The sequence below is a fragment of the Pongo abelii genome, chromosome 5 (assembly GCF_028885655.2).
Source record: "Pongo abelii isolate AG06213 chromosome 5, NHGRI_mPonAbe1-v2.0_pri, whole genome shotgun sequence".
Taxonomy (NCBI): domain Eukaryota; kingdom Metazoa; phylum Chordata; class Mammalia; order Primates; family Hominidae; genus Pongo; species Pongo abelii.
Window position 1 is genome coordinate 51,923,633 of NC_071990.2, and position 18,635 is coordinate 51,942,267.

At 39.1% G+C, this 18,635-nt stretch overlaps 1 long non-coding RNA gene across 1 annotated transcript in view; it reads left to right on the forward strand.

The window, feature by feature from the left end:
- The window catches only part of LOC134761522 (uncharacterized), an 84,113-nt gene extending 75,430 nt beyond the window's left edge, over nt 1-8,683 (forward strand). The window contains exon 3 of the long non-coding RNA XR_010140222.1: nt 7,649-8,683. This is a non-coding gene — a long non-coding RNA (uncharacterized LOC134761522). The remainder of the gene's footprint in view (nt 1-7,648) is intronic.
- Nucleotides 8,684-18,635: the final 9,952 nt, after the last annotated feature.

Sequence of the window (18,635 nt, forward strand, 5' to 3'; positions counted from 1 at the left end):
GTCGGTGGTGATATCCCCTTTATCACTTTTTATTGTATCTATTTGATTCTTCTCTCTTTTCTTCTTTGTTAGTCTTGCTAGGATTCTAGCAATTTTGTTGATCTTTTCAAAAAACGAACTCCTGGGTTCATTTATTTTTTGAAGGGTTTTTTCTGTCTCTCTCTCTCTCCTTCAGTTCTGCTCTGATCTTAGTGATTTTGTTCCTTTTGCTAGCTTTTGAATGTGTTTGCTCTTGCTTCTCTACGTCTTTTAATTTGTGATGTTAGGGTGTCAATTTTAGATGTTTCCTGCTTTCTCTTGTGGGCATTTAGTGCTATAAATTTTCCTCTACACACTGTTTTAAATATATCCCAGAGATTCTGGTACATTGTGTCTTTGTTCTCACTGGTTTCAAAGAACATCTTTATTTCTGCCTTCATTTTGTTATTTACCCAGTAGTCATTCAAGAGCAGTTGTTTAGTTCACATGTAGTTATGTGGTTTTGAGTGAGTTTCTTAATCCTGAGTTCTAGTTTGATGGCACTGTGGTCTGACAGACAGTTTGTTGTGATTTCTGTTCTTTTACATTTGCTGAGGAGTGCTTTACTGCCAACTATGTGGTCAATTTTGGAATAAGTGCGACGTGGTGCTGAGAAGAAGGTATATTCTGTTGATTTGTTGTGGAGAGTTCTTTAGATGTCTGTTAGGTCTGATTGGTGGAGAGCTGAATTCAAGTCCTGGATATCCTTTTGTCTCATTGATCTGTCTAATATTGACAGTGGCGTGTTAAAGTCTCCCATTATTATTGTGTGGGAGTCTAAGTCTCTTTGTAGCCCTCTCAGGACTTGCTTTATGAATCTGAGTCCTCCTGTATTGGATGCATATACATTTAGGATAGTTAGCTCTTCTTGTTTAATTGATCCCTTTACCATTATGTAATGGCCTTCTTTGTCTCTTTTGTTGGTTTGAAGTCTGTTCTTTGTTGTTTTGAAGTCTGTTTTATCAGAGACTAGGATTGCAGCCCCTGCTTTTTTTTGCTTCCCCTTTGCTTGGTAGACCTTCCTCCATCTCTTTATTTTGAGCCTATGTGTGTCTCTGCACGTGAGATGGGTCTCCTGAATACAGCACACTGATAGGTCTTGACCCTTTATCCAATTTGCCAGTCTGTGTCTTTAAATTGGGGCATTTAGCCTATTTATATTTAAGGTTAATATTGTTATGTGTGAATTTGAGTCTGTCATTATGATGTTAGCTGGTTATTTTGCCCGTAGTTGATGCAGTTTCTTCCTAGAATTGATGGTCTTCACAATTTGGCATGTTTTTGCAGTGGCTGATACCAGTTGTTCCTTTCCATGTTTAGTGTTTCCTTCAGGAGCTCCTGTAAGGCAGGCCTGGTGGTGACAAAATCTCTCAGCATTTGCTTGTCTGTAAAGGATTTTATTTCTCCTTTACTTATGAAGCTTAGTTTGGCTGGATATGAAATTCTGGGTTGAAAATTCTTTTCTTTAAGAATATTGAATATTGGCTCCCATTCTCTTCTGGCTTATAGGATTTCTGTTGAGAGATCCACTGTTAGTCTCATGGGCTTCCCATTGTGGGTAACGTGACCTTTCTCTCTGGCTGCCCTTAGCATTTTTTCCTTTGTTTCAGCCTTGTTGAATCTGACAGTTATGTGTCTTGGGGTTGCTTTTCTCGAAGAGTATCTTTGTGGTGTTCTCTGTATTTCCTGGATTTGAATGTTGGCCTGCCTTGCTAGGTTGGGGGAAGTTCCCCTGGATAATATCCTGAAGAGTGTTTTCCAACTTGGTTCCATTCTCATTGTCACTTTCAGGTACACCAATCAAATGTAGATTTGGTCTTTTCACATAGTCTCATATTTCTTGGAGGCCTTGTTCATTTCTTTTTACTCTTTTTTCTCTAAACTTCTCTTCTTGCTTCATTTCATTAATCTGATCTTCAATCACTGATACTCTTTCTTCTGCTTGATGGAATCAGCTACTGAAGCTTGTGCATGTGTCACGTAGTTCTCGTGCCGTGGTTTTCTGCTCCATCAGGTCATTTAAGGTCTTCTCTGCATTGGTTACTCTAATTAGCCATTCATCTAATCTTTTTACAAGGTTTTTAGGTTCCTTGCAATGGGTTCAAACATCCTCCTTTAGCTCGGAGAAGTTTGTTATTACCGACTTTCTGAAGCCTACTTCTGTCAACTCATCAAAGTCATTCTCTGTCCTGCTTTGTTCCATTGCTGGTGGGAAGCTGCAATCCTTTGGAGGAGAAGGGGCACTCTGGTTTTTAGAATTTTTAGCTTTTCTGCTCTGGTTTCTCCCCATCTTTGTGGTTTTATCTAACTCTGGTCTTTGATGATGGTGACCTACAGATGGGGTTTTGGTGTGGATGTCTTTTTTGTTGATGTTGATGCTTTTCCTATCTGTTTGTTAGTTTTCCTTCTAACATTTAGGTCCCTCACCTGCAGGTCTGTTGGAGTTTGCTGGAGGTTCACTCCAGACCCTGTTTGCCTGGGTATCACCAGCGGAGGCTGCAGAACAACAAATATTGCAGAACAGTAAATATTGCTGCCTGATGCTTCCTCTGTAAGCTTTGTCTCAGAGGGGCACCCAGTTGTATGAGGTGTCAGTTGGTCCCTACTGGGAGGTGTCTCCAAGTTGTGCTACACGGGGGTCAGGGACCCACTTGAGGAGGCAGTCTGTCCATTCTCAGAGCTCAAACACCATGCTGGGAGAACCACTGCTCTCTTCAGAGCTCTCAGACAGGGACGTTTAAGTCTGCAGAAGTTTCTGCTGCCTTTTGTGCAGTTATGCCCTGCCCCCAGAGGTGGAGTCTACAGAGGCAGGTGGGCCTAGTTGAGCTGCAGTGGGCGCCAGCAAGTTCGGGCTTCTTGGCCACTTTGTTTACCTACTCAAGCGTCAGAAACGGTGGACTCCCCTCCCCCAGCCAAGCTTGCCACCTCACAGTTGGATCTCGGATTAGCAGTGAGCAAGGCTCCCTGGGCGTCGGACCTGCTGGGCCAGGCACAGGATATAATCTCCTGGTGTGCCATTTGCTAAAACCGTTGGAAAAGCACAGTGTTTAGGTGGCAGTGTCCCGATTTAGCCTATTTTCCCAGTACAGTCTGTCACGGCTCCCCTTGGCTAGGAAAGGGAAATCCCCTGACCCCTTGTGCTTCCCAGATGAGGTGATGCCCCACCGTGCTTCGGCTTGCCCTCTGTGGGCTGTACCCACTTTCTGACCATTCCCAGTGAGATGAACCAGGTACCTCAGTTGGAAATGCAGAAATTACCCATCTTCTGTGTCAATCACTTTGGGAGCTGCAGACTGGAGCTGTTCCTATTCAGCCATCTTGGAACTGACCTCGATAATTCTTTAAGATGAAAATACTCCTGAGAATCATTGCTCTTCTTTCTCTAGCACTGTATGAAAGCTTTTTTATCTTTTTTTCCAAGTTAGAAAAAATTAGGATGAAATAACTGGTCTTGTAGAGATTCATTCTAAAATTAGTAGAGCTCAAGAGACAAAGGAGAGGAGTAGGGACAAGAAAGGTCTAACAATATAGAGTGCAAAATTTCCTCCACTTCACTATCTTTGCCTTAGAGTTCTGGCCAGGTCTTTTGGTTGTCAACAAAAATTTGGGTAGTGTCTTCCCAAAGGACAGTTCTGATATTTAATTTACCCAAAAATACTTTCATATGTGTAACCCATTTTTGATGGGCAGTGAATAAAAGATTTCCTTCATGGCAACCCTTCAACTGTCCAGATCACTTTGACAAGCAGGCCAAAGTCACCTTTGTTTTTCCTTTTAGAAATGCCATAAATGAATTCTTAAACATATGCAAATGAGTTATTTAAAACAATATCCTTCAGCATTCATTTCCCTGTGCATGCTGACAGTGCTCCACCCAAATATGCTCTATACACACTATGTGATACAATTTCCAGCAACTCTGAGCTTTATAGACATTTAGAATTGAATTTTTAAACGATGCATTTGTTTTTCTTCAAACTAGAATAACATTGACTTTGGCTCAGTTTGATCTTACTCTCAAATCTTAAGTCCCTAACCATGTACCTTTCCAGAGCCATCACCAGTTTCTAAAAATGTCTTTCATGTTAATGAAATGATAAAATAGATTTTTTAATTTCCCTAAAACTAAAGCTCTATCTCCTTATAACTTTACATGGCCCCTTTTATCATGCATTGCACATAGTAGGTTTTAAATATATTTGTTGATTTGTGGATTTAATATCAGTAGATAGCATAATAACAACAATAATAATATTATAGTATTTAGGTAGAAAGTCTTCTTCGTGGCTCTGACTAAAGCAATCTCATTATTCTTTGGGTTAGTTAATGCCTTCTAGTGAAACCAATGAAGAGAGGTAAGCCAAGCATTAGCAGGAAAATGATTAATTAGTTTTCATTACCTTTTGAAGATGCAAAGGGATGTATCAACATAATTCCACAACTAATAGAAACTTGCAAGCAAGGAAGCTTCAAGATGCCAAAGGAGTGAGGCATTGAATATTCAACACAAGCAGTCACAGCCAAAATATCTTCCATAGCTGTACAACTTCATATTCCCATTAACCATACAACCCATTTTAGACCTTGACCCAATGCTGCCCTGTTTTCTTTTGATTCTGTAGTTCTGACCTGGCGGTCACAGAAGAACGTTTTTCCACTGCCAACCTGAGACACTGCGCTAGTAGATACGATGTAATAACAACCAGTTTGGTCATTTAAGTAAAGGCGTGAAGAAAATTGGCTGCTTTTTTATAAATTATAAAAGCAAAACTAATTGGCTGACTCAGCAAACAAGAGCAGTTCATGTTGCCATAGTGTCAAAAAGGATCAAAGTGGGGATTGGAAAAGTTCTCAATGTTTATTTGCTCATTTTGTTAAGTTCTGTAAATAATAATTCCCTTTATTGTAGGGATGAACAGGATCACAGAAGTCCTTGGCTCTCCTCAATAGGCATTCTGAAGAGTCAAAAGCTGCTGAGCTAGTCACTTTCCCTCTTCCAGGTCTGTCATTAGTGCCAGTCATGGAAGTCAGCTCGGATTTTGGGTCAGAATTTGACTTTTAGTACAACATAATTGTTTCTTGCCAGGAGTGTCATTTATTTTAGTCTTAATCAAGCTTCATAAATAAACTTTCTTTTAAGTCTTGCTTGAACAAATAAACCTTTAGATTCTTTGAAAACTATGATAGATTGCATGGTTGGAGTGTGGGCTCTTCCTGAGAAAGATAATTAAAAGCTTGCTTTTTTTTCCCCCATGTATATCAAAGCACAAATCTAGATGTGGCTTCCTATCAATCAATATATAAATTGTTAAGACTTGAACCATATTTTATGCGTGTTAGTATTGAATAACAAAACAAAAACCTGGGATCTAATTAAACTAAAGAGCTTCTGCACAGCAAAAGAAACTACCATCAGAATGAACAGGCAACCTACAAAATGGGAGAAAATTTTCACAACCTACTCATCTGACAAAGGGCTAATATCCAGAATCTACAATGAACTCAAACAAATTTACAAGAAAAAAACAAACAACCTCATCAAAAAGTGGGTGAAGGACATGAACAGACACTTCTCAAAAGAAGACATTTATGCAGCCAAAAGACACAGGAAAAAACGTTCACCATCACTGGCCATCAGAGAAATGCAAATCAAAACCACAATGAGATACCATCTCACACCAGTTAGAATGGCAATCATTAAAAAGTCAGGAAACAACAGGTGCTGGAGAGGATGTGGAGAAATAGGAACACTTTTACACTGTTGGTGGGACCGTAAACTAGTTCAACCCTTGTGGAAGTCAGTGTTGTGATTCCTCAGGGATCTAGAACTAGAAATACCATTTGACCCAACCATCCCATTACTGGGTATATACACAAAGGACTATAAATCATGCTGCTATAAAGACACATGCACACGTATGTTGATTGTGGCACTATTCACAATAGCAAAGACTTGGAACCAACCCAAATGTCCAACAATGATAGACTGGATTAAGAAAATGTGGCACATATACACCATGGAATACTATGCAGCTATAAAAAATGATGAGTTCATGTCCTTTGTAGGGACATGGATGAAACTGGAAATCATCATTCTCAGTAAACTATCGCAAGAACAAAAAACCAAACACCGCATGTTCTCACTCATAGGTGGGAATTGAACAGTGAGAACACACGGATACAGGAAGGGGAATATCACACTCTGGGGACTGTTGTGGGGTGGGGGGAGGGGGAGGGATAGCTTTAGGAGATATACCTAATGCTAAATGACGAGTTAATGGGTGTAGCACACCAGCATGGCACATGTATACATATGTAACTAACCTGCACATTGTGCACATGTACCCTGAAACTTAAAGTATAATAATAATAAAATAAAATTTAAAAAAAAACACACAATAAAAAACAAAACCAAAAAATCAATAGTCATTGTTTATATTTGAGTATTATAGAGAGAAAAATAGGAGGAAACCAGATTTTATTTATCAAACATTTTAATCCTTATAATAACCTTGCAACATGTGTACTATTATTCCCATTTTCAGATATAAAATGTTAAACAATTTTTCCAAGAATTCAAACTAGTTATTTCTGGCCCCAAAGTCTAGTTTTTATTTAGTGGTTTTTGTTTTATTACCATAGAAGCATGGTAGAAGAGATTTATCCTGGTCCTACCTACCCCCTGACCCGACAGGGATGTGGCAATCAGATATTTATGTTTTCCTATATTCATCTTGAACCATTAATGGTGGGCAATAAAGACCCCCAGAGACATCCATTTCTAATCCCTGGAACCTGTGAATATGTTAGTTAATGTTGTTATGGTGAATTAGTTTGCTGACAGAATTAAGGTTGCTCATCAGCTGACTTTAAAAGAGATATTAAATATTTGTCTGGATTACCTGATTGGGTTTGCTGTAATCACAAGGTTTTTTTTTTTTTGAGTAGAAGAGAGAGATATGACTATAGACGAATGTTTAGAGAGATGCAATGTGGCTGGCTGTGAAGACATAGGAAGTGGGCAATGAGCCAAGAAATGTGGGTGGCCTTTAGAAGCTGAAAAAGGCAAGGAAATGAATTTTCTCTAAGAGCTCCAGAAAAGGAGTGTACCCTGCCAGCATCTTGATTTTAGCTCAGTGAGACCCATTTTGGATTTCTGATCTCCAGAATTGTAAGATAATGAATTTGCACTTTTTAAACCACTAAGTTTGTGATAATTTTTTACAGCAGCCATGGAAAATTAATACCGCTAGTATATACTATGTACCCCCTTCTTCATTCATCTCTGCTGGCTTTGTACTTAACCCACAGCTTCATCTTCTAATCTGGCTTGCTACTAACCTCAGACCCTGGGCCTTGAAGTTGGTAGAACATTGAAGACCATCTGTTTTAAATGACTCCAATGAACAACACTGAGGACCCTAACCTAGTAATCCTAGCTCCAATGTTGGACAAGTGAACACTAATAGTAGGACTCATTAGCATGTAATGCTATGTCATTCTAATGAACGTATTGTGAGTCAAATGAAATAAAAGTTATATGCTTTTAATATATCATAGTCTTAAGACTGGAAAGGATTTTTTTAGACTATCTGATGTAACAGTGTCATTTCAAATTCTTATCTTTCAGATGCGGAAACCAAGAAACTGAGAATCAAGAGGTTAAATGACTTGAGAAAGATTTCACCTCTAGTTAGAGGCAGAGACAAATCTAGAATTTTTCCTGATTCTGAGTGCAATGCACTTTCCTGACCTTCACTCAACCTGAGTTTGATTCTTACAGAGGAAGTCTTAGAAGACCTGCTGGGACAAATGTTTGTTTCCCACAGAATTCTGCGGCTAGCTTTATTTCCTTAATCCTGAAATTCCAGCTCAGTACTTATTTTCCAAACCTGTCACCATTAACTTGATTTTCTTCCTTTCCTTTTCCTTGCTCCCCATCATATATAAACTCTGATTTATATCTGACCAGGAAACACACTCAAAATATATTTCTCAAGTGTTTACCCAATGGTGCCCCAGGCAATACCAATAATGAAGAGCTAAACAATCACATATTATTGTCTGTGAATATTTACTTTGTGACAGAGTCCTAATCCTCTCCCAAATGGTTAGCAAATTCACTGAAATTATTTACTGGAAGAATTCTAATTTTTCAAATAATTCTTCTTTATCTAAGTCCCACAATTATCTTCTCTTATCCAGCTTCCCCCAAGCCCCACTTCAGACCTTACTTACTGAATTTTTTCTAGTTCTTTAACCTCTCTGTAGTACTTCATCCCTTAATGCTTTTGTTCTTACTGATTATTTTCTCCTAAAATATATCCATCATCCTATTTGTTTATACATTTATTATAGAATGCCTTTTCTAAACACTTGTGTTAGGAATAAGGCTAGGTGCTGGTGTGGTCATCAGCAAAGTACACAGTCCATGAACTCATAGCAGGTAGGATATAAATGAAATGGCAATTATAAAAGCACATGAAATAAGTACAACAATTAGATAAGTGTAGATACGTTGTTGGGAGAAACACCTAAGACAGCCTTTGTGGAGGGAATCTGTTTGCGTGTGAAATCATGGCTTGTCCATCATTGTATTGGCTGGGAATGATGAGCACATGATATGTAATACATACTCAATAAATGTTGGTAGAACTAATGAGAATGATCTGTGGTGAAATGACTCCTGAGACAGTGACTATGTTCTGTTTACTTCCAGGTCACTTTGCATCATAAACATTTAATGTCTCTCTAGATAGAATTAATCAGAGTGGTAGAAACTATTAACACCTGGATATTTCAGTTTTATAAACTAAAAGTTTTGACTTATTTTACCCATTGAATGATCTTTATTGCCTACTCAGACTGAGTAAATTCAAGCACCTGAAGGATAAATGAAACTTTATCCTTTAGATATAACAGGTTTGAATCCTGGCTCTGCCATTTATGAGTATTGACTTTAGGTTCATTAATTAAGCTCTCTAAGCCCTAGCTTTTAAACGGGCATAATCAGGATACGTTGAAAGAATTAAAAGTAATAACATGCAAAGGAACTGAAACAGTGACTACTACACAGTAAACACTCAATAAATGTTAATCCTCTTTGCATCCTCCTCTAAATCTTTGATAATATATATTTAGCATAATATTTTGGAATATCTGAAAGTAAATGAAATTATGCACAAGTAATTGAATTTCTATTCATATTTTTGCATAGTAGTTACTATCCGGATACTAGGCTGAAAAGAATAAAAAATTTGAACTCTTTAAGTAAATGCCCTTTTCTGTATTTTATATACATCCAGTTGGCTATTGAAACAACATGGGAGAAAGGCAGGCAGAAGCAAGATCCGCCATCCACTTACCTTATTTTTTCTCTACATGAAATAAATGATTTATATTGTGTTTCTGGATTTTTAAAGTTACCTTTTCTTTTTTTCCCAGAGTCTCGCTCTGTTGCCCAGGCTGGAGTGCAGTGGTGTGATCTTGGCTCACTGCAACTTCCACCTCCCGGGTTCAAGCAATTCTCCTGCCTCAGCTTCCCGAGTAGCTGGGACTACAGGTGCTTGCCACCACACCCAGCTAATTTTTGTATTTTTAGTAGAGACAGGGTTTCACCGTGTTAGCCAGGATGGTCTCGATCTCCTGACCTTGTGATCCGCCCTCCTCAGCCTCCCAAAGTACTGGGATTAGAGACGTGAGCCACTGTGCCCAGCATTACATCTATTTTTAAACAACATGTTTGTATCATTTGGAAATTCAATTACTTGCAAACTGGATGGTCTAGGAATATGTCATAGAGACCTCTGGGTCATCTCCTTTTCTTCCTGAGCCCACAGGGAGTCTACATTTCCAGGCCTCTCTTGCATCCAGGTGTGGTCCCACATGATTGGTTTCTAGTTAATGGAACGTAAGTGCATGTGACATATGCCACTTTCTAAGCCGACCCGTAAAATTATCCCACATATGATTCTTCATATCTTTACACTCTCAAGCTAATTGGAAAGCATGCACTCCCTAGTTTCCTTGGAGAAATGGCAGAAACACAGGATGGAAAGCACCTGAGTCCCTGAATCCCTGTTTGGAGAGCTACTGAAACAGGAATATCCTTTTGGATTATTTGTATTGTCGAGTGAGAAATAACTTCTATTATGCTAAGCCACTTAGATTTGGAAGTGCTTCTTTTGCAGTATCCAGCATTATTCCTTTCCAATACATGACTTAAAAGATCAAGATAGAGACTTTAGTTCTAGACCTCTCTTTACTAGCAATTGGTTTCATTTTAAATAATGGTTTCCCTTTCCAAGGTTTTAGATAGACTGTTTAAGAAGAGATGGAAGAGATGTTACTTCTTAGTTTTCTTTACATTCTCAACTCACAATATAATACCTAGAAAATAATAGTGGCTCAATAAAAATTTGATAAATAAAACAATTTCATTCAATAAGCCATTGTTTTTATACTGAGAAGAATCTGTCTGAAATGTTGTTTATGTGCATAAACTTTCCAGTCAAACTTCCTGGGTTCAAATCTTGGCTCAAACACTTAATGACTGACTGTGACCAAGTTAATTAACCTCTCTGTGTCTTAGTTCTCTTATTTGTAAAATGTGGATAAAAATGGAAACCTACTTTGAAGTTATCCCCACTATTATTATGGGGGTTAAGGAGCTAGTAGATTTCAAACCCTTAGAGCAGGGCATGGCCATAGTAAAGATTTCAGTAATATCAACCTGTATATAGTATTTCTTTGTGACAGATGATGTTCTAGTACCATTATTCTATCACAGGCCAAGCATATGTTCTTCATAGAGCCCACACCTGTATTTTGTGGTGATTTATTGGAATCCTATATGAGAGTGTGCTTTACTGAGAATGATTATGCTGGGTTTCTGAAATCAAGGTTTAGATGTAAGAATATTTGGTGGGAAAATTATGAATAACAGGGAGCTTCAAACTTCTAAAAATAAGTTTTTAAATGGTGAAAGCTAACAAGAAGCTGCAAAAATGTCTTTGCCTGAAATAATTGCCCTGGGATGGTGAGAGAGTCATGTTAATTCTCGAAAGCTAAGCTCAAATGTTACCTCTTCCGCAAAGCCTTAGCTGAGGGCTCCATGAAGCAATTATGAGTTCCTTCTCAGTGCATTTTAAATTGTTCACCTTTTTCTACCTTGAATTGTAGATATATATATATATGTTTTTGTTTTCTCTCACACTAAATATAAGCTTCTAGTGCCTAAGTCCACATCATTGTACTCATTTTTGCATCCAAAACATGAAGAACAATGGAAAATGGAACAAACTGGACAATTCTACTGTCCTTTAATTTTTAGGCTTTCCTGAAGTAACATCAGGGAAAAATGGCACCCAGTATCTGGTGGAAGAGGCAAATCTCTAAGAAAAAATTCTGTCTTTAAGAAAATTATTGAAGGTGATTTGATTTTAAAATAGAACATGGGAGTATTTTCATAGCCCTCTAAAGGTTGAAAAAAAGGCAAAACCAAAGAAAAAGCTGAATAGCCATTGCTTTAGGGACTCTGGGAGTAGCACTTGCTGGCTCAAAGCCCTGGGAAGCAACTTAAAGTCATCCCTTTCTAACTCTGCATCACACTTCCACACTTTACACATAAGCCAACTCTCAACTTCCAGACCAATGCCAGAGATCAATGATTCATATAAATGCAGCCAGCAGATAATTGGCCAGTTGGGTCAGAATCACCAGCCTTGTTTCAGTGATAGAAACACCTGCCTGAGATAGGAGATCTGATTCTCTTTAGCAGATTCTCGCCTGTCTAGCTCGGATGGGTTACATCAATACTGACCATGGAGCTGTGTCACAAAATCCAAATCTGGAAGTCGAAATCTGAGCTCTGTCCTTGACCTAGCAGAGGGACTGGCACACATTGAAGAGGCAAATGTCACTGACTGGCTCTGGACAAGCCATCTAAGTTATCTGGGCCTCAGTTCTCTACAATGAGAAATGAAGGAGTTGGACCACATTTGTTTTCAGCAGGTTGGCGTTTGAGGGTGACAGAATGAAAGTGTACGCCCTTTCATAATATCATAATATGAAAGACAAGAGGTAAGGTGTTATTACTTCCTCACTGGCTACCTTCTCCAATACAAGCATGCACACACACACATAGACACGCTTGCAACCACCTACGCATACACTTGCTCTGGTATTATTCATACAGGGAAACTAAAAACAGTTTACTGAATTTTCCTCTAGTGGCCTAACTGCATACTGCATCTCCCTAGGTGCTTGGTGATGCAGGCAGTGACCAGCTAACTTTGAATCAGTGACCCCCAAAAGTTGATACTACTGAACAGGTTATCACGGCTGTAAATATCACCTGAGTAGAAATCTTGGTATAGCCCAGAGATTTCTAAGGCCTGTGAATGCATACTTGGTAAAGCAATAATTTTGAGAAAAAAAAAATCCAGGTAATTAGAATATTTCGCTGTGCTCTTATAATTTATTATATTGACATTTGAGCCATGAACTCTTCGGATCAACCTTTTTCCTTGGGTTGAAAAACATCCAGAGAGGCCCTACCTAGCTCTAGAATTTGAATCCAAGTGTTTTTTTTTTTTTTTTTCACAGGCAAGCTGGCAAAACCAGAACACTTATGTATCTGCCAGCTAGAAAAACTGGCTATTCTTATTGGTAATTTATTGAGTAGAGAAAGCTGATTAAAAAGCAAAGAAAAAAGCCTTCATCTCACACACATATGCATACATAAATGCAACTGCCTCCCTGCCTCGCTTTGCAGCCCAACTGTGCAGGCCCCTGGACACATTAGCATTGAACAGGACAAATGGCCTATTTTCAATCAGCTGGAGTCAGCTGCCTCCCACGTGCCACTGCCTCTCTGGCTTCTCATTGTTTTTCAGGCCTCCAGCAGCAGGAGGTAGGGGACATGTGGAGCCACTCTCACCCTCTGGCCTTGAATCCAGTCCTTTTCATCACATCATAGACAGATACTTTCCAAGAACTTGAATGGGGATCCACAGCCTCTCCTCTGGCTGTGCATTAATCTGCTCGTTCAAACATTCCTCTGCCTTTTTGCTGGCCTGGCCAACTGCCCAAAATGATAATACTTAGAGTGGGACGACTTCTTGTGAACAATAAGTACAGTTCAGGAAGGCAGGGCCATCTAATAGCATCTGAGCCTAAAATAGAGCTGAGCTCCCTAAACGCCCATCTGGATCTGGAGTATGTGAATTGCCATAAAATATTAACTCTGGAAAGTGTGGGCATATAACCATTGGGAGGCTACCATGAGTAAAGCTCTGCTAGGTGCCTGGTGATGGATGATAAAGAGGAGGCATTTTATTGTTCATCCTTGTCTTTAAGGAGCTGCCTTTAAAGAGCTATCTCAGTCAGTCTTTGCCTTTAAGAAGCTGCCTTTCTAGTTGGGAAGATAAAACATAACCACATGAAGAGGAAGTAAATTATGAATGTAACAGTGTCAGAGAGAAGGTGAATTTCCAAGCTGGAAGGCTCATGAAAATCTTGAATGAGGAAGTGGGATTTGATTTGGGCCTTAAAAGATTGGCAAGATTTGCACAGAGAGATTGGAAGGAGGGATAATGATTTCAATAACAAGGCAGGGAAGTATGAAAGCATAGTGTGTGGTGCACTGGACAGGAACTACCCTGGGGTGACTAGGGCAGAGAATTGGTGACATGAATGATTGGTGGCAAATCTGGGAAGCTGAGCAGAGGAGGTATTCAAAAGACCTTTATTTTCTTCTATGACTGTTGTTGAATAGAGTCATTTGCCAGCTCTCTGCTATTTTTAAGATAACATACAAAAAAAAAAGATAACATAGGAATACCTCTAGTGCCTCGTGGTAATGTGGTGTGGGTGACTGAGAAGCTGTTTGTAAAGCACTTAGAAACAGGCAGCCCATTCAAAACAAAAAAGATATAGCCATATTATTTCAAACCGAGCCTTCTCTGTTCAATGAAGCAGCTTCTCACCTAAGCTTCTCCCTGGGTGTTCACCAGGCAGTTTAGGAAGCAGTGTGAAATCTCTGCTGGGCCCTAGGCTATCATTTAGCACTCAAGCAGTGACTTCTGGATGGTCCCGTAGCATCCTGCCAGGATCTCCTTCTCCAGTTCTCTGCAAGGTGTTCATTTGACCCCCAGGGAAGAGGCTGAGTCAACAGTTATCATGAAGCATGCACAACGTGTGAGCTGCTGAACAGAGCACAACTCAACCTTATTCGATTTATTGGAATCAAGAGTAACTGTGATTAGGGACACATTGCTGGAAATCAGGCTATCTCTGCACGCACTTCCTCTGGCACAGGGAATGCCTTCTGAAGTGGATGGAGTCCACGCACCACATACTCACTGTCATGACTTCAAGAGCCAAATGTGGATCTCAATTTGGACTCCTCCTTGTGCCACATCACCATTGTGAAGCCTCATACCACCTAGTGAAGCCCACTTGGTGGTGAGAAAAGCAAAGCAGATGTTATGTATTGAGATGCATGTATATACATACTATATCCACCTTGCTAGCTTTTATCTTTTAAAAAGAAATACATCTTAAAATGTGTTTTATGAGGTCACCTCTTCAATATTATTGTCCCATTCTATCCCAAGAACCATCACAGTTTCATGGTGTTAATGGGAATAAAATTTCACTTGTTAGTGCACCTGGGGAACAATTTTCATTCCTATTTTAAGAACATAGGTGTACTGTTTTAAAAAGCTTTCCTGTAAGTCTATGTGTCAGTGTATGTAAGAAGAGTAACAGTCTCTCTTTTTAAACTTTCAGATCCAGGAAATATAAGTTTACAGGGGGAGTTCTCTGTAGGAACAACTGAAAGAATAAATAGAGAGCTGCAGAGAGCATTTCAAATGAAGGCATCAGGCAACTTTCAGATGATGATCCCAACTTCCTTGACCAATGGTCCAAGAATGGCAGGTACAGAACCCTCTGTCCTTCCAAGCGGAAGAACCACTTCATCTTCCCTGCTTCCTGGATTCCAGACCACAGGGCTCATCCCAGGTGCCCCAAGAAATTCAGTGGCCTGATGATGAGAAACCTTAATCCAGCACTCACTGATTTTAGGATGAGTAAATCTCGGTTTAGGATGCTGGGGAGAGGATGAAAGATGAGGCTAGTGAAAATTATGTTATACAAACTTTGAAATGACGTCTTTCCTTAACTGCCTCCCTTCTCACATCTGGGCTAACAAAAACTATACAGTCCTAGAAATTCATAGATAGAACAGTTATTTAGGGAACTTTACTGACCTTCTTTCTTCTCCCATCCCCCTTCTTCACCAACCCACAAGACTAGAGAGAGAAGTATTCCTTTTGCTCATTTTTTTCAGACAGAAAGAAGGCCTCATTATTGATACCATTGATGGTTTAGAGGTGAGAATTACCACAAATAATACACAAGATTAAGAGGTTAGATTTGCATTCATCGTCAATCTCAGTTTCCACTGTCAAATCCCTATGCTTTTCCTCCACAAGGTTTTGCCACATCTTTTTAGACTCTTCTAAAAAGATATAGCACCACCTGGCCTGACACTCGAGCTTCTGCAATTGGGCTGCAGTTAGATTGAAGGCATCTTTTCTGTGGTTACCTTATGTGGCTTTTTGAAGAAAAACTTGTGGAGGTCACTATTAGTTGCCCAGAATTTCCAAATAGGCTTAAACTGTTCTGAAGTATTTTGAAATATCATGACTTCTTCTTGGGCAGCGCTTTTGAAATGACAGTGGCAACCCATCAAAGGGTCCTGATAAGAAATGGAAAAAAAAAAGGCAGAAGAAAAAAAATAAAGTACAGAAAAAATGTCAGAGTGTATTATATGTAAAGAGGGTGGGTGTTGTCTTTTAAAATTTGTTTTAATTATATGGACTTGAAAAGACACACATATGTGAGGACATGTGTGTATGTGAATACTGGGTCATTCTATAAAGATCTACTTAATAAAGAAAGTCTCACTCAAAAATTTTTGAAGACACTGCTGTAGGGTGAACAAAATGTTCCCAGCCCCCAGCTCCGTGACATACTCTTGTTGGGCCTCAGGGTACAATTTTGTACCCTACATTTATTCAACAAATGGTACCCCAATGACTGAACTATTTAATCACATGTATTTTATCCACCCTGACCCATGCCAAAATCAAGTATTCTCACTTCTACTCAGATTCCAAAAATGGGAACAAAACAATCCACATTGAATAAGTTGCCTTGATATCCCTTGTGATTAAAGTATTTGCATCAGGCTGGAGCATTGCCTAAGCACCCGCTCTGGGCTAAGCATCTTCATATGTGCCAGGTCACTTCATTTCATTTCAGGGGTTGCAGCATGAGCCTGCCCGCATATGCTATAAGCTGCCCAGACACTCTTGGAGAGGTAGCAGGGTAACCCACCAGACATTTATTTGCATAAGGGGCTGAGAAAATCTCTGGGAAAGAACACAACTCGAGTAAAAAGGGAGTTTGTCAAGACAAACTTGACTGAGGAACAAAGTTTTAGTTATCTGAGTACAACCTTATTGTCCTTAAGCCTTGCCTTTTGGCCAAAATGTCAACTGAGTCATGCTTAAATCCTGTGAAGCCAGAGTAGTGTGGGAGAACGAAGGAAAAATAACGACTAAGAGTTAGTTTAACTAAAATTCTGTACAAAGTGGCAGTACCCCTGGACTCCTTTAAGCAAAGTAGGTCATTGATAGTATAAGAAGAGTTTTCCCCACTTCCCCTTGTGTACTCGTGTGACTGTGACCAGATTTCCTGTCCTTCAACAGCAATGCCAAAGTAGGACTCTGTGGAGCCCAGCAGAAGACAACACTGCCTAGTGGACAAGGCAGTACCTAAGCAAGGCAGTACCTCAACAACCCCCTGGCATTAGCTGGGGGTGATCACTGATTGAACATTCCAGCACATGTGAAACACTCTGTGGAAATTCCCATGTTTTCTTTAAAGCTAGGACTTTGGAGTAATTTGGTGTTCTATATAGAATGATGAGAGAACTAGCCAAAGCAATATTGGCTACTCATAATTTTTATAGAGATATTTGCCCTACTCTCTTAGGCTGCTACAACAAAATACTGTATTCTGGGTGGGTTCTAAACAACAGAAATTTCTTTCTCACAGTTCTGGAGGCTGTTAAGTTCAAGATCAAGGCTCAGGCAAATTCTGTATTTGGTGAGGGCTTGCTTTCTATATTAGTTCATAGTTAGCACCTTCTTGCTGTGTTCTCACATGGTGGAAGAATTGACGGGTCTCTCTAGGGCCTCTTTTAGAAGGGTATATAATCCCATTCACGAGGCCTCTGTCTCCACGAACTAATCACCTTTCTCATAACATCACCTTGGGCATGAGGATTTCAACATATGAATTTTGAGGGGACACAAACATTCAGACCCTAGCAGTATTAAATGTCAAAAAAAATACCATAAATCAAATGTTTCCTTTAAGTATCCTTTGGAGAATTCAACCTGTGAAACTTTAGCTACTTCTTTTTCTAAGTTATTAATAAGGACTACACGGCATGTACAAGGAGATGCTCTACATAATCGGAAGCTGGATACAGACACACAGATCAGAGAATCTGGGTCACAAAGGAGAAAATGCTTCAGGCTTCCTGGACATGCACTAAGGTAGATACACTGCTTCAGGCAAGCTCTGATAAGAAGTTACTAAGGAAAGAAATAAGAATTGATCATTTCCAGATTCATTAGTTTACAACTGATTCCAAAGTTGTGGAGAGGTATCAGAGCATTTGAAAATTAAAATAACCAAATAATAGTTTTTAAACTTGCTGCAAGCTATTTCAGCAATGTAAGATATCAAAATGCATTATCTAGTTTGCTTGCTGGAGTGTTTTCTGTTTATCTACAAATGAGATGATATCTTAATATTAGATAATATTTTTAGTCTTTTTTTCTAGTTTTACTTTTGCATAATTTCTTAATTTTAAGTGAGGACTACTTTAATCTCATGGGGGGGCACAAATGCTATTTTTTGTTTTTTTTTACATCTTTTTCTATTTTATGATCTTACACTCTGAAATTATCAGTTTGGCAGTTTGAAGAAGTGGTACTTTGATATTAAGCTCATTCTCTGGTGTTACACTATGGTTTTTGATACATTCTTTTTTCACATGTAGACCAGCAGCTATCAAATAGAGATGTACATCAAAATAAGTATGGTTTTCAAAATTGTCAGGAAAGACAATGGCATTCAATAAACTTGAGAATGGCTCTTTAGGTTTATTACATATACGATTAATGCATCCAAGAATGTAGGTGGGTAAGCATTTGAAATATCAAGTCCACCTCTGTTCCACACCATTTATTGAAGAGCCTACCATATACAAGGTACTATGTTGACTGTAATACAGGCAAAGCTGTGTCAGTATAGGTGAGTTCTTAGGAACATGTGGTCAGCAGAGACTAAGTAAAATATACCAACCACTATTAAAAGAAAAAGTATAAGAGATGATGCAAAAAATTTACAAGGGCTTGATGGGGGAAGAGTATTGGTGGTAGAGAGGTGTTTGTGAGTGAGTGTGTGTGTGTGTGTGTGTGTAAAATTTATATCCTATTCAAGGAATCAAGGAAGACCAAGGATGATGGGTA